General features: G+C 34.6%; 1 protein-coding gene across 3 annotated transcripts in view; it reads left to right on the forward strand.

Annotated features, from left to right (window-relative positions):
• Positions 1 to 9,644: 9,644 nt before the first annotated feature.
• Positions 9,645 to 14,244, forward strand: part of NLGN1 (neuroligin 1) — a 735,835-nt gene continuing 731,235 nt past the window's right edge. For all 3 annotated transcript variants that reach the window (XM_057545961.1, XM_007173568.2, XM_007173570.2), the window contains exon 1: positions 9,645 to 10,281. The gene's annotated coding sequence lies outside the window, so the exon portion shown is untranslated. The remainder of the gene's footprint in view (positions 10,282 to 14,244) is intronic.

A 14,244-nucleotide genomic window follows, 5' to 3' on the forward strand; every position in this document is an offset into this window, starting at 1 on the left:
TGTAAATTTTTTTGTTCTAATTCTGTGAAGAATGCCATTGGTTCACTTTATTGTACAAAAGAAACTAACACAGTATTGTGAAGCAATTATACTCCATTAAAGATCTGTTAAAAAAAAGAAATACCTTTTGATAAAGATATGGTTGATTAATTAAATAGAAATATTCAATTATATTGATGAATAAACCAGAAATAAGGAGACCTTACTGCACTAGAAGATAGAGCAAGATACTAGATGTTAAAATTTGATTAAATAAAATTAAAATTCAATTTGAAATTTAATATTTAAATAATTTATATCAGGCTTCCTATAAATGAGTAGTTTGAAAAAGTATTATTGGAAAGCATATTTCCAAAAACACTTGATCATTTTAGATATTCCGTTTTTAAAAGTGTATGATCCAAGGCAGGCTCCTAGCAAAGTTTCTCATTTATACCCATCATTAGACTAATTTTATTAATGGACAGTCCTGATTACAAAACAAATTCCTTTCGAAACTTTAATCCTCAAAAAAAGGGAAAAGAAAACAGGTCATCAAAGAACATTCATTGGATGCCACAGAAGAATGATTGTTCAACTTTCAAAGGATCTACTCAACTACTCCATCATTCAGCTTCAGAAGAAAATTATGAGTGGTTTTTATAAAAGGCCTTGGAAGGAGTCAGGATAAACAAATTGAGCCACATTTTTGATCTGCCACCCCAGTAATTCTAATAGAAAGATTTTATTCTGATTTGTCATACACTTAGTGAACACATGTGAATGTGGGTTCTAGAATTTCAGTTAATGCCCAGAATAGTAAACTTCAGTTTCTGGAATTCTGTTTGAAAAACAGGACAGTTAACAATTTTCATGGCATTTTTCCATGGTGACTCAAAGATAATAGATATTAGTTCCCAGAATACATCTTCATGTATTTTTAGTATCCTATTAGGTAATTGATTTAGACTTGGAATCTTAAAACTAATTTAAATCACCTTAGGCTTTCTTACCATTTCCTCACCATCATATTCTTTTCTAGTTCGAACATCATTCTTCTCTATGGAGAAATTGGAAGCTAGGGTTTAATAGTTTGCTTTTCTATTGGTCGTTTGTTTATATTACCTAGTTGGCCCCAAACAATGTCATTCTTATCCTATCCTTGGTTATCTTTTTGCTCTGAAAATATCAGAGAAATTTCTTTTCTTATATCCTAAGCATTTTTCACAAACATCAGACAACTCAGTATTATTAGGTATTCATATTCTTCTTTCATGTTATGTTGTTCTTCCTTTCCCAGTTTTTCTTTTTTTTTTTTTTTTTTTTTAATTATTTATTTATTTATTTATTTTATGGCTGTGTTGGGTCTTTGTTTCTGTGCGAGGGCTTTCTCTAGTTGTGGCAAGTGGAGGCCACTCTTCATCGCGGTGCGCGGGCCTCTCACTATCGCGGCCTCTCTTGTTGCGGAGCACACGCTCCAGACGCGCAGGCTCAGTAATTGTGGCTCACGGGCCCAGTCGCTCCGTGGCATGTGGGATCTTCCCAGACCAGGGCTCGAACCCGTGTCCCCTGCATTGGCAGGCAGATTCTCAACCACTGCGCCACCAGGGAAGCCCTCCCAGTTTTTCTTTTTAAACATACTTCTTAAGTGCAAAGTTATAAGAAAATTGACCATATAATCATCCTGATTTCTTTAGATTCCTTTATGATTCTTAATCTAGATTGTTATAGATAAGAGAATATTAGAATCAACTGTAGAATAATATATGAATTTTTCTTTTTAATTTGTTTCTTACAGTCTGATGCTGCACTGTTCAATGTGGTAGTCATTTATATGTGGCTTTTGAACTCTTGAAATGGAATTGGATACCTAGATGTCCAATATAAAGATTAGATTTTGAATACTTTGTGTGAAAAAATTATAAAATATCTCAATAATTTTTGATAGTGTTGCATGTTGAAATGATACTTTTTAAAAATATATTGAGCTAAATAAAATAAATTATTGAATTTACTTTCACCTGATTCTACCTCTTTTTAAAAAACGTGCGTTAGAAAATGTAAAATTGCATATGTCACACACATTGTTTCTGTTGGGTAGCATTGATTATTCTCAGAATACTTCCAGTATTTTTAATTAATTGTTTTATCTTCCTATTGCTGCTGTAACAAATTACCATAAATTTGGTGACTTAAACAACAAAAATTTATTAATTTGTAGTTCAGGAAGTCAGAAGTCTAAAGTGGGTTGGCAAGGGCTGTCTTCTTTGGAGGCTCAAGGGAGGAATCCATTTCTTTGCCTTTTCTAGCTTCTAGAGGCTACCTGCATTCCTTGGCTTATGGCCCTTTCCTCCATTTTCTAAGCCAGCAGTGTAGCACCTTCAAATCTCTCTCTATTTATCTCCCTGTGATCTCTGCTTCTGTTATCACATCTCTTAGTCTGACTCTGACTCTTCTGCCTCCTTTTTATAAGGACCCTTCCGATTACATCAGGTCCATCTCAAGATCCTTAATCGCATCTACAAATTCCCTTGTGTCATATAAGGTAACATGTTAACAGATTCCAGAGATTAGGATGTGGACATTTTTGGAGGGCCATTGTTCTGCTTACTATATTAAGTACATTTAATGTTATGCATCCTTGGTTTGTTTGCTAATTACAATTTTTAAAATTTAGTTTAAGAACAATGACACTTTAATACAAGCAACCAAACAGAAACAGAAACAAGTCTGAAGTGGCATGGTGCAATGGTTTCTCATCTATCAATGCCCTGGACCACAGTGTGACCTTAGTTACATCAGTCATTTGCCTTCTTGGGCTTTTTCTATTTAGCAAAAGGAGATTTTGGGAGTCTATGCAAGGACTATAAAACTGTAATTCTTTGGGTCACAGTTCACATGTACTCTACTTTGTTTAATGATTAGTTTGAATCCTGGTAAAACTAATTTCAGCTATTTTTCCTGTATCTTTTATCAGATTTGTGAATGAGGATATGAATTATGAATTGATTTAATATATTGCAGATAGCTAAGAATTATACTTGCTTCATTGTATAATAGGTAAACTCCATTTTTCTAAACTACCTTATATTCTGTTAACTTTGTGACTTATAACAAATCTTGCTTTGAACTTTTTTGACATTATCTTCTCTGCATAATGTACTTAAGCAACTACTTTTTAAAAATTACTATTTTGTCTCTTTCCTTCTTTCCCTCCCTTCTAGTAAACTTAGACATAAATGGTCAAGATTTCATTTTTAAAATAACAAAACATCATTTATTAGCTTGCTTATCTCTAGAGAGGTTTGGGAAGTTTTTAGAGAAAAAACCAAAATGCTTAAGCTGAAGGTCATGATTTTTAGAATGGATGGTTGGAAGGTTGAACAACTTCTTATGCATTGAGTGTAATGTGGTTTTATCATTCTATTTGATTGCATCGTTCTACTGTTTGTTTCCAGGTATCAGAAATGATTTTATTCACATACAATCAAAAAGCAAGCCCTAAATCCAAATACATGTGATTTTAGAAAAACTCATCCTTTTGAAACATTTGTTACATAATTCCTAGTTCAATGTAGTAATCAAACATTAACTAAAGAGGCAGATTTATGTATTCAGAGATCCTGAGAGGGAGAGACAGACACAGACAGACAGAGAGAGGGAGAGAAAGAAAGAGATGGAGACACACACAGAAACACACAGACACAGGGAGAGAGAGAGAGAGAGAGAGAGGGAATATCCATTCCCTTTTAAGATGTAATTTAAAGGTCTCCTTTATTTAATGCTTTAGGAAATTATGGAACTAAATATTTTGGGACAGGTAGATGATGCTCATTAAATCACTAATTGAACAATAATGAAAATCCAGGCTAGTGTTTACTTTTAATTGTGTAGTTGGCATAAAATCCTATTCAGAGAAGAAAGAGTAACCAACCCATGTGTGTGAAGTCAATGAGATGGCAATGCCATTGGGATAGAACTAAAAATCTTTTTTTCCAGCTTGAACTACAGAACATTAATTTTCATGTGACTTTTCCATAGTTAGGTCAAAATTTACAATAAATTTTATTAATACTGGAAATAAGACTCAAATAAGCTAATATACAGTAAACTTTAATGGATGATGTACAATAGGATGGTTTCCTGGTTTCCTGGTTGTATTTATTTGGTACTAAAGGAATACTTAAGGAATACTTTTAATACTTATTATAAAATACATTTTAGACTGCACTACAATGTATTAAAATTAATCATGGTATGATGGAGTCAGAAGCAGCTAAAATATCAAGAAAATCTGCTGTGACAGTTATGAGAGGGTCAGCATAAATACTATTCAATCTTACAAATACATAAAAATCTGCAATTTTAAATAAATCAGATATTCCACAAAATGATAATATATTAAGCTATTAACTAAAATCTTTGAAGTTGAAATATATATTTTTAAGTAAAGAATAATTGTACCAATTAAAGATAAGTATCAATTATAGATATTTTAAAAAAGAGCTCCTTCAAAAAGAAATGAAACAGATTCTTAATTATTAGCATAATTATTAGCATATTATTAGCATAATAGCACAAATATTTGGAAGTTTTTAATAGATCAAAATGATTTAAGCTTGTTTTGAAAGTTTGGATGTATTTCTGACTAAGTGCCTGAACTTTGAAAATATGTTTCATTATCTCACACCACCCTTGATGAAGAAGCCCCATTTCTCTATGTAATAGTTTCATCCTAAAATATCTAGTCTTATCATTCCTTCTTTGGTTTCCATTACAGGTCTTCAAACCAAGAAATATAAAGATGCATCTGGTAAATTTAGCATTCAAGCAGGTGTGTTCTCCCAATACATACCTGAAATATTCAGTGTCAGTCAAGTGTTTTAAGTAGTCTTTTCTAATTAAGCAGGCTTATGTGAGCAGATTCTTCCCTGTAGAAAGAACCTCTTCATAAACAGCCACCTTTGCAGTAGTTAGACCTTGTAATGTTGCAACACTTTTTATTTTTATACCTTTCATAATCCCCAATTGCCATTCATTTAGATTCAAGACTTGAGCACTTAAAATGAGGTTACATCAGGGGAGTTCTGAAGATGGTAGAGGAGTATTTTTTCCCAAGACTTGCTTTTGAAATATGTTTTACAATATATTATAAGGTATTTTTTTTCAGACATAGACCAATCTTTCATAACATCCTAAAATGTTTACTACCAGGCAGAACTTGATTGATTTGACCTGGTGATAAAAGTGCGCTTTTATATCAATTATCAAAAAAAAAATTACAGTTCTCTTTTCATAATGACTCTTGTATTAAAAGCAACAATTAAATACTTTCTCATCTAGTTTTTCATAGAACCATGCCATTTCTTTATATGATCCATTTGGTATTAATCATTTTTTTATTTGTTTACAGTAAAGAAATTGAAATAGGATGTGTAATCCTACCTACTGTGGGTTTTTTCAGCTGAAATTTTAGTGATGTAATAAAATTAAAATCCCATATTCCAACTGGCACTCAAGTTTGCCCTTCTTGGCCCTTCATTTCTCATTATTGTTAGTCATAGTAATTTTTTACTTCCCTCCTCTATTTCATTCTCTGAAGAGAGACTAGTGAGCCCATCCAGCATAGAGAATAAATTTGTTTTCTTCATGTACTGACTAGTTTCACTCTTTGATCTATTAAGTCATTCATTCACTAATCATTTGCACTATGAGGAATATAAAGATTAAGTTTCTATCATCTCTGTAAAGTAAATCTTCAGGGAAAGAAGTGAATTTTATTCATATTTTATTCTCATGCTCCTACTTCTCCTTCTTTTACTTTTCCACCTTCATTGACTCTTTCAACCTGTCAAACAAGTTTGCACTTAAACACACTAAAAATGAACCTTCATTTTTATATTAATACCTATATCTCTTCAGTATGCATGGTGAAATTTTTTTTTTTTTTTTTTTTTTTTACTTATTTTTATTATTTATTTATTTTTGGCTGTGTTGGGTCTTCGTTTCTGTGCGAGGGCTTTCTCTAGTTGTGGCAAGCGGGGGCCACTCTTCATTGCAGTGCGCGGGCCTCTCACTATCGTGGCCTCTCTTGTTGCGGAGCACAGGCTCCAGACGCGCAGGCTCAGCAGTTGTGGCTCACGGGCCTAGTTGCTCCGCGGCATGTGGGATCTTCCCAGACCAGGGCTCGAACCGTGTCCCCAGCATTGGCAGGCAGATTCTCAACCACTGCGCCATCAGGGAAGCCCCCATGGTGACGTATTAATTCAGAATAACTGCTAACCATTTACAATCAACAAATCAATCATCAATAGCAAATTCAGGGTTTGTGGTTATTTGTTTAAAAGTCAAGTCTTCTGTGATATGCTTTGTACCGTGCCCAGTATGCAAGAGGTGTTCAATAAGCGGTTACTGAAAGAATATGTCAACCTCTTCAAATTTCAGAAATATTGTATCTACTTCTTGTAGACCCCTTGTCTGCTCTATTCTCAAAGGAAATTAAATTTTTCTCTTCCTCTTTCTTTATAACAAAGCTTCTTTGCTTATTGCCCAGGAACACTGTTCTGAATGGTTGACAATCTATTGTTTGACGATTTGTCCAGACATCTTTCCTGAGTTCACTGTGAGTTGAGAATATTAACTGCTAATATAGCTCATTTTACTTTTAAGATTGGGCTCTAAAAAATTCTTCCCGAATATTTGGTATCTTCTCCTATTTTGCATGAATTATGAAAAATACTACCTAATGACTTTGAAATGAGATATCCAGTTCTCATATTTCACATCAACAAAGCCTCCTTATTTGAATTCACATGTGTGTTTTAAATATTCTGCAAGAATCTTCTTTTGTGTTGTAGTTTGGCTTAGGGCTACTCTGGATTTGGTGGTTTCCAGTTAACTGGTCAGAACTGAACATGATCAATTAATTGCCTGTTTCACAATTTCAGAGGCCCTGTTGCTATATGTAAGATCAAAGGAAAATACCCCCCCCCAAAAACTAGTCAAGCATTACTTTTTCCCCCTATTTCAACCATATTTTTCTCATTTAGGTGGTGATTTTTGCTTGCTAGCTGGAAATTTTTATACCCCTTATAGAAATAAATAAGCATCTATGCATTTCCAGTTCTTAGAAATATAGAGTACTACAAATTTTTAAAAAATCTGTATAGATTTAAAAAATCTATATAGACTTCTATGCAGACAGTACATTATGAAATTCTGAACTCCCATACTATTTTTTTCACTTCTACATATACTTATTTTAAACAGAAATTTTTCTAAAACTACAAGCATTCATAGAAATCATCTAATTTAAATATTTCATTTTAAGAAAATGGTTCAGACATACAAACACTTTACAATGTGATATTATAAATACCTGTGTGGTCAAGATTCAGTATGAGAAAGAAAGCGCTGAACATTGGGTTGAGGCTCCCCACAATGTCTTTCCAATTTCATTAACTTTGGTTCATCCCAGAGATAACCTATGCCCTGAATTTCATGCTTATCATTATCATGCATGTTTATATAATTTTGCTACATACACATATGCTCAAAAACAATAGATCTAATTAGATATAATAATGTTTTAAAACTTGATATATAAATATATCATCCCCCAAGTATCTTTCTGCAACTCTGCTTTTGTTGTTGCTGCTCCACATTGCATTTTTGAGGTGCAGTCATGCTAACTCAAGTAGCTATAGTGCATTCACTTTTCTTTTTACTGCATCTAATATTGCAGTATGTGAATATTCTATAAATTCCTTGTTCACTAATATATCCAAAGATGTTTTTATTTTTTCTCTTTCAAGTAATTCTGCAATGGGTATTTTCCATACATGCATAGAGACATAGAGAAGAATGCACGAGTGGAGAGACTGGATTTGGGGATGGAAGAATCTTTATCGCTAAACTTCTCTCGAAAGTTGTACTATTACCTGTTCTTCACGGTTTCTCCACATCCTCATAAATATTTCATATTGCTGGACTTATAAAATTTTGCCAATTTCATAGTTGTGAAATGATAGTTCATCATTTTAACTTGCATTTCTCTACTAACTAGGGAAATTGAATACCTTTTTCAGATGTTTATTGGACATTGAGAATTCTCTTCTGTCAGCTGTTCATCTTGTTGGCTCATTTTTTTCTATAATATTTTTGTCTTTATCGATTTATAAGAAATCTTTATGTACTTGGACACCAATCCTTCTTTGGCTGTATAACCGAAGATATCGCATAGCAAATATATTCTCTCAGTCTATGATTTGACTTTTTGTGTGTACATACATTTTTTTCATATGCCTAATCTATTGTCTGAATAATTCATCTTTCCTTACTGCCCTCTAATGCCACCTGGTATTTATCAAGTTTCCATAAATGTGGGGATATATTTCTAAGCCCTCTATTTTGTTACCCTGGACTAACTTCTAGCTATGAACCAAAGCTACATTGCCTCGATTACTGTCATTATATATTAAGCCTTAATAGTCAATATAGAAATTCCCCATACCTTGTTCTTCAAAATTGTATTGACAAGTTTTGACCCTTTCCTCTTGTAAACACACTTTAGAATTAACTTTTCAAGTTCTATGAAAAACTACAGTGGGCTTTCAATAATAATTACTTTAATTTTATAGACTAATTTACAATTGAGTCTTCCATCCAGGAACAAGTATACTTGTTAATTTATTTGAGTTTACTCTTTAATTTTAATAGATAAATTAACCCTGGGTCGGAAGTGACTGCTCAAAGTCACATAGCCAATTAATAACAAAACCAGTGGTAGAAGGAAGATCTGTTGACTCCTTAGTAGCTCGTACACTAAAAACGTTTAATTATTTAGTCAGTTAAGAAAGAAGACCTTGGAGTCCTTGCAGCTACTGCACCCACCAGCAGGAAAGTGAATTCAACTTCCCAAGTTTACTAGGCCCTTGATAAATCAGAGTGTAGTCAGAGGGCTTGCTAGAAATGCAGAATTTCATCTCTTCCCTGGTCCTACTGAATCAGAATCCTCATTTTTAAAAGATCCTTGGGTTATTGGTAGGCACAGTAAAGTTTATGAAATATTGCTTACCAAACAGAATCCTGAAATTCATTGCATTGGTTCTTTTTCTCTAAAACCTGCCCAAAATGCATATATATATACATATGAATATTCCTTTAAAGGAAACAAAATGTTAAGGGTTTTTCTAAAAACAGCATGTCTCCGGAATACTGAGGCTTCTTTTGATATCTGTAGTTATTCAGGAAACAAATACATTAGCTTTGAAATCACTAGCTGCCCCAAATTGGCCTTTTAGCTACTATAAGCCATTGGGGAAAATTCTGTAGAAAAAAGATGGAATACTGCGGAGACAGAAGCACAGAAGATTCAGTCTTTAAAGTAAAACAAAGAAGAAAGATCAGACGATTTTTTCAAGTAGTCACATACTATTCATGTTAATCTCTGTTCAGCCTTCTTCTTGTTTCACTACTATAGCAGCCAGTTATCTACAGTGGGGAGAGGGGAGGAAAAAAAAAAAAAAAAAAAGGTGAGGAGAGGGGATTAAAAAAAAAAAAGTGAGATCCCTGCAATATCACCTCAAGCCACTAGGGGTATCTTTGTACCATTTTTCATCCTGCACTGATTTGGAGTAGAAACCTATATTAGGGGAAAACCAGGGTCCTCGGCATTTTTTTGCGAGCAGTGCACCCAGAATCCAAAAAAGACTTTAAAAAGAAAGACGGAAAGAATCCACAGTTCTTTTGGTCATCTGAACAGGGCTACGAAATCGCTCTACTGGATATCAGCACCAGGGATTCATTTTTGAGGTCAATTTCCAATCGAGATAAATCTATTGGATTAGTAGGATTATCTGATTGCAGCTGAAAGAAGTAACGTTGTTTGATCATTTGTATTTCTTGCCTGATGGTCGGATTTACATGGAGATGGCTTTGAGTCTCAAAGATTCTGGATCGTGGTTGCATCTGGAGAGAAAAAAGGATCAATCGACACGTTTTGGAAGTGTCCGTGGGTGAATAAAAAAAGAAAAAAAAAAAGGAAAGGGGGGGTGCAAAACTGGGGTTGCGGCTGCTTAGAGAAGAAAAAAAAGAAAAAAATAAAGGAAGCATCTTGAATTCTGAAACAAGAATTAACCGGGTGCTCGAGATTCCAAAATAAGCGTCTAGGAACTGGTAAATACTTAGAGCAATTCAGCTTGAATTTGACGGCGAAGTGTTGTAGAAACTGTCTCCTTGAATTATTGGAAGGGGACTGGGGGAAGATGAGGGGGCTCCTTCTGTGGATTTATCTTACTGAGGGTAAGTGTGGGGTCTTTTATTGGGAGGGGGCTGCCTGGGTCTGTGTGCCGCCGCGCGGAAGGTGCTGCGGACACGGTGCCTGTGAAATGGAAAGAAAAGGGGGGGATGTAAACCACCTCGCGCATCTCCGGTGGATCGCTAGGGAGCTACCTAGATCGAGCTTAAAAACCTTATTTTGTGGCGTCTGTGGGGAAGCCAAGTAACCCTCCAAGCTCTCAACTTTGCATCGAAAATCTCTCAGTTGGGAGATCCCTCTTGGATCTAGTGCTTTCTCCTAGTGATACTTTAAGGAGAGGCGGCAGCGATGCCTTGGAAAAACCTGCATGTGGAAGGGGGGAAGCCCAAGTAGAAATCGCTGCTGCCTTGGCCGCGGTTTTGGTGGCTGTCTTGCCTTCCAGGGGAATTTTGCAGGGGGAATTGGCCGTTTCGTATTGTCTCTTTCTCCCTCGCTCTTTCTTCCTTCCCCTTCCCGCCTCTCCCTCCTCTCAGAGACACTAAAGAGTTACAGGGTCACTGCGAGACAGTAGAAGTGGGTGACTGGCCATACATGTTGTTTTGTAATTCACTTGCTCGACTTTGCATAATACAATCCGAGGTAACTTTCTTCGAGTTGGACGAGTCCAGGGAGGCGTTGCAGCCTTTCTGCCGAGGGCCCAGGCTGGCAAGTGCGCCAGGCAGCCGGCTGCATTTCCGATGGACCCCTAGCCTGGCCCCCTCGCCGCTTACTGGCTTTTCTTTCCAGCTGAGCGGTGCGCGCGTTCCCAGACATTTTCTTGCAGCTGAATTCAGGGATCTTTTTTTTTTTCTTTTTCTTTTAAAATGTTATTTCATTGCTCTCAGTAAAAGCTCGTCTTTATTTACAGTAGGAAAATCAATTTCAGCAGATATAATTAAAATTAATCACTCAAGTGAGTGAATATTAATTGACTTACGAAGCTAAAAGTTGCTTTGGAATCAGAAAAGCATATTATTCTGAACCAGTTTTGGAGTCCACATAGGTTCAGAACAATTACATATAAAGAAGTGGTTCGTTTAAAATATGTGGATAGATATGTTAAATAAGTTAATGCACTCCCCTCCCTTTATAAGCTTCTAATACCTCAGCATCATAGTTTTAGGTGGCTTTTGCTATTTAAGGCCAATTTGTTAAATTTTAAACCTCAGATATTCAGCTTATTAGAATAAAATGGAGATATATAATCGTTAAACTATAAAATAATGTATTTTCTACATTTTAATCTTTTAAAGAAAAGCATCAAATATTTTTTCAGGGGTTTCTGTTTATAGATTATGAAATGTGACCTTTATGGTTTTAACATTGAAACCTCTTCATTAAGTGTGAACTCATTGAAATGCAACTCTTCAATATCATCTAAAGCACTCATCATCCCAATACTTATTTCAGGAATTCCAGATACATCAGACATTCAGGTATTAAAAGAGGAGCCTCACCAAACTTTCTTCCTGGATTTGCGTGTGTATATGTGTTTCGTAAATCTAAATACTGAAACAAGAACAATGCCATTCCTTTTTTAAGATTAAATAGTAAAATATGAAACTCTTGTCTCCCAAGGATTCTACTGTGGAAAAGTTACTTATTTCTGCAGACTTTGCGTAAGTTTTTCTAGAGATGATAAAAACAGCAAGAAATAGTTTCTACAAGCCTAACTGTTAGTTTTAAGAAGATATCTGAGAGGTTGGGTTTGCCTTTTTTTTTTTTTAACGCAGCTCTAAATCACGTGGTTTATGTGCAGCAAGAACTAGAAGAATGGATATTCTGCATTTTGGTACATTCTAGCCACTGATCCTGGCCACATAGTCCGCTAATATTAACATCTTTTTCAAAGTTTAAATTAAAAAAGACAGCTAGCAAGTAACATATTAAATGATAATAGTAAATCAGTAATGAAGGTGAATGGGAGATGGGCTGGGATTCCTCTTTTTAGACTAGTAGAGAATATAATGTTGATACTATAAAAGTAGATGGAAAATATGAAATATGAAAAGGGAAGTCATTTTAAAATTTAATTTGCATATTTCACAACCACTGACCCAGTGGTCATGGCATGTGCCATGGTGCTAAAGCCAGGAGAGTCAGCTTAAAGTGCCTTTGTCATGGCGGAGCAATATTTTCGTCTGTCAAGAATAATCAATACTTAGTAGTCCCTCGTTCCATTTTCTTTTGGCAGTAAAAATGAAAAGGAGGAAACTTTGGCCCACTCTATGGTTTCTACAAGCAGTTCCTACATAAAACTTTGGTAAACTTTGTAGGTGGTAGATCCACTTTGGAAGGTTAATAATGATAGAAATAAAAATAAACACAATGATACACCACAAAAAAAATTTAAAGCTGTAGCCAGTAAATGAAGAGCAAGTTACCCAGTTACATAAAAGTTCTCTATTAATAGAGTGGATGACTCTAAGAACTACTGAAAAACCTGAAGAGTTCATTTAGAAAATTAATTACATTTGCTCTACTTTATCGAAATACATTTTTTTTTTTGGTCATGATTATTAAAAAGAACATGGTAGCCTTGATCAGCTGTTTCAATTTTGCTATTGAATAACACAGAATGTGGTAGTTTGGGGTAAAGAAATAGAAACTCTCAATTAGCCCTGAAAGCTGCAAGCACAGTTCCTAATGTATGTGACAAGAAACAACATTGGATTCCCCAAAGCTTATCACCATGGAAAAACTGATGTTGATTCACTGGAGCTTTGCTGCACCTGTCCCTCGAAAGCCTTCCATGTGTTCTAGCTGGCCTAACATTCAGGGGGTGCTGAATACATTTGCTGCAGATTCGTTCCATGATTTTGAGACATTTAAATACAGTTAAATGTTATTCTACATTAACTGATTTTTTTTTAAAGAAAATTGCTACACACTCTTAATTGAAAGCAAAATGAAAAGGGCAATCCTTTTTTAATGATTTGTTGAAATTTAACACATGGCTTCTCAAAATGCAAATCTTCCATCTCTTCTGCTTTATCGAGAAATGCAAAAAAATAAAACCCTTAAAACTTACAAAGTTTCAATTTTTAATATTTCAAATTTGCAAAGCACAGAAACATTAAAAAAATTAACATATAGAACACTCATGATGAATTTAGGGTGTCCTTTTAAATGCCTTTTAAAAGGTAATTTAAAACATTTTGAGGTAGCTAACCTCTTAATCTTGTGGGATAGCTACATTCTCAACTGTTCCTAAGAATAATTCCTTAATAGTAACAGGTTTGATTATTTATGCTTTGTTATTAATGGCATCACATTGACAATGTCAAATATTGCTATGTTGCTATAAAAGGATATGAATTATTTCTGCCTTCAATATACACCCCCCCCCCCCAAAAAAAAACACCTATTTGGTAGCAAACATGTTTGAAAGAGAAAGACTGCCAACTCTAAGCTTAACTGAAGTCAGGGAAAACTAGTAAATCACTCCAGACATTTGAAATTATTAGACATTAAACTTTTGGGGGATTTTATATGAAGTCTTTTTATAACAGTTGATATAATCTCTTCTGTGTCTATTTCCGTTGCATGTAAGAGAAATTCTAGTCAATGGCAAAATGCTTTACTGCTGCCATTACTGCAGACTTTATAGATGAGAGATGTGTCAGCATGTTAGCTTTAGCAGTAATGCCTCTTTTGTGTGAAACCTTATGGGCCTTGCAGGCACTTTCTCATCCTGACACTCATAAAACATTCAATTCCCCATATTTATTATTTAATTTTCTTCCTATATATAGAAACAGAGCACTTCAGTATATGAATGTGTAGCCAAAAAATGACAGGCAAGCATGAATGGGACTAATGAGCTTTAATAATACACATATTAGGGGTTGCTAAAGGAAGTTTAATTAAGAAAAACAAGTTGAGCATGAAATTCATTTTGGAACAAATGTAAGTTAAGTTATTGCTACAGATGTAAAATCAAAAATCACAGGGATACATCACAGGAA

This window comes from Balaenoptera acutorostrata, chromosome 4 (assembly GCF_949987535.1).
Source record: "Balaenoptera acutorostrata chromosome 4, mBalAcu1.1, whole genome shotgun sequence".
In the NCBI taxonomy this organism is placed as follows: Eukaryota; Metazoa; Chordata; class Mammalia; order Artiodactyla; family Balaenopteridae; genus Balaenoptera; species Balaenoptera acutorostrata.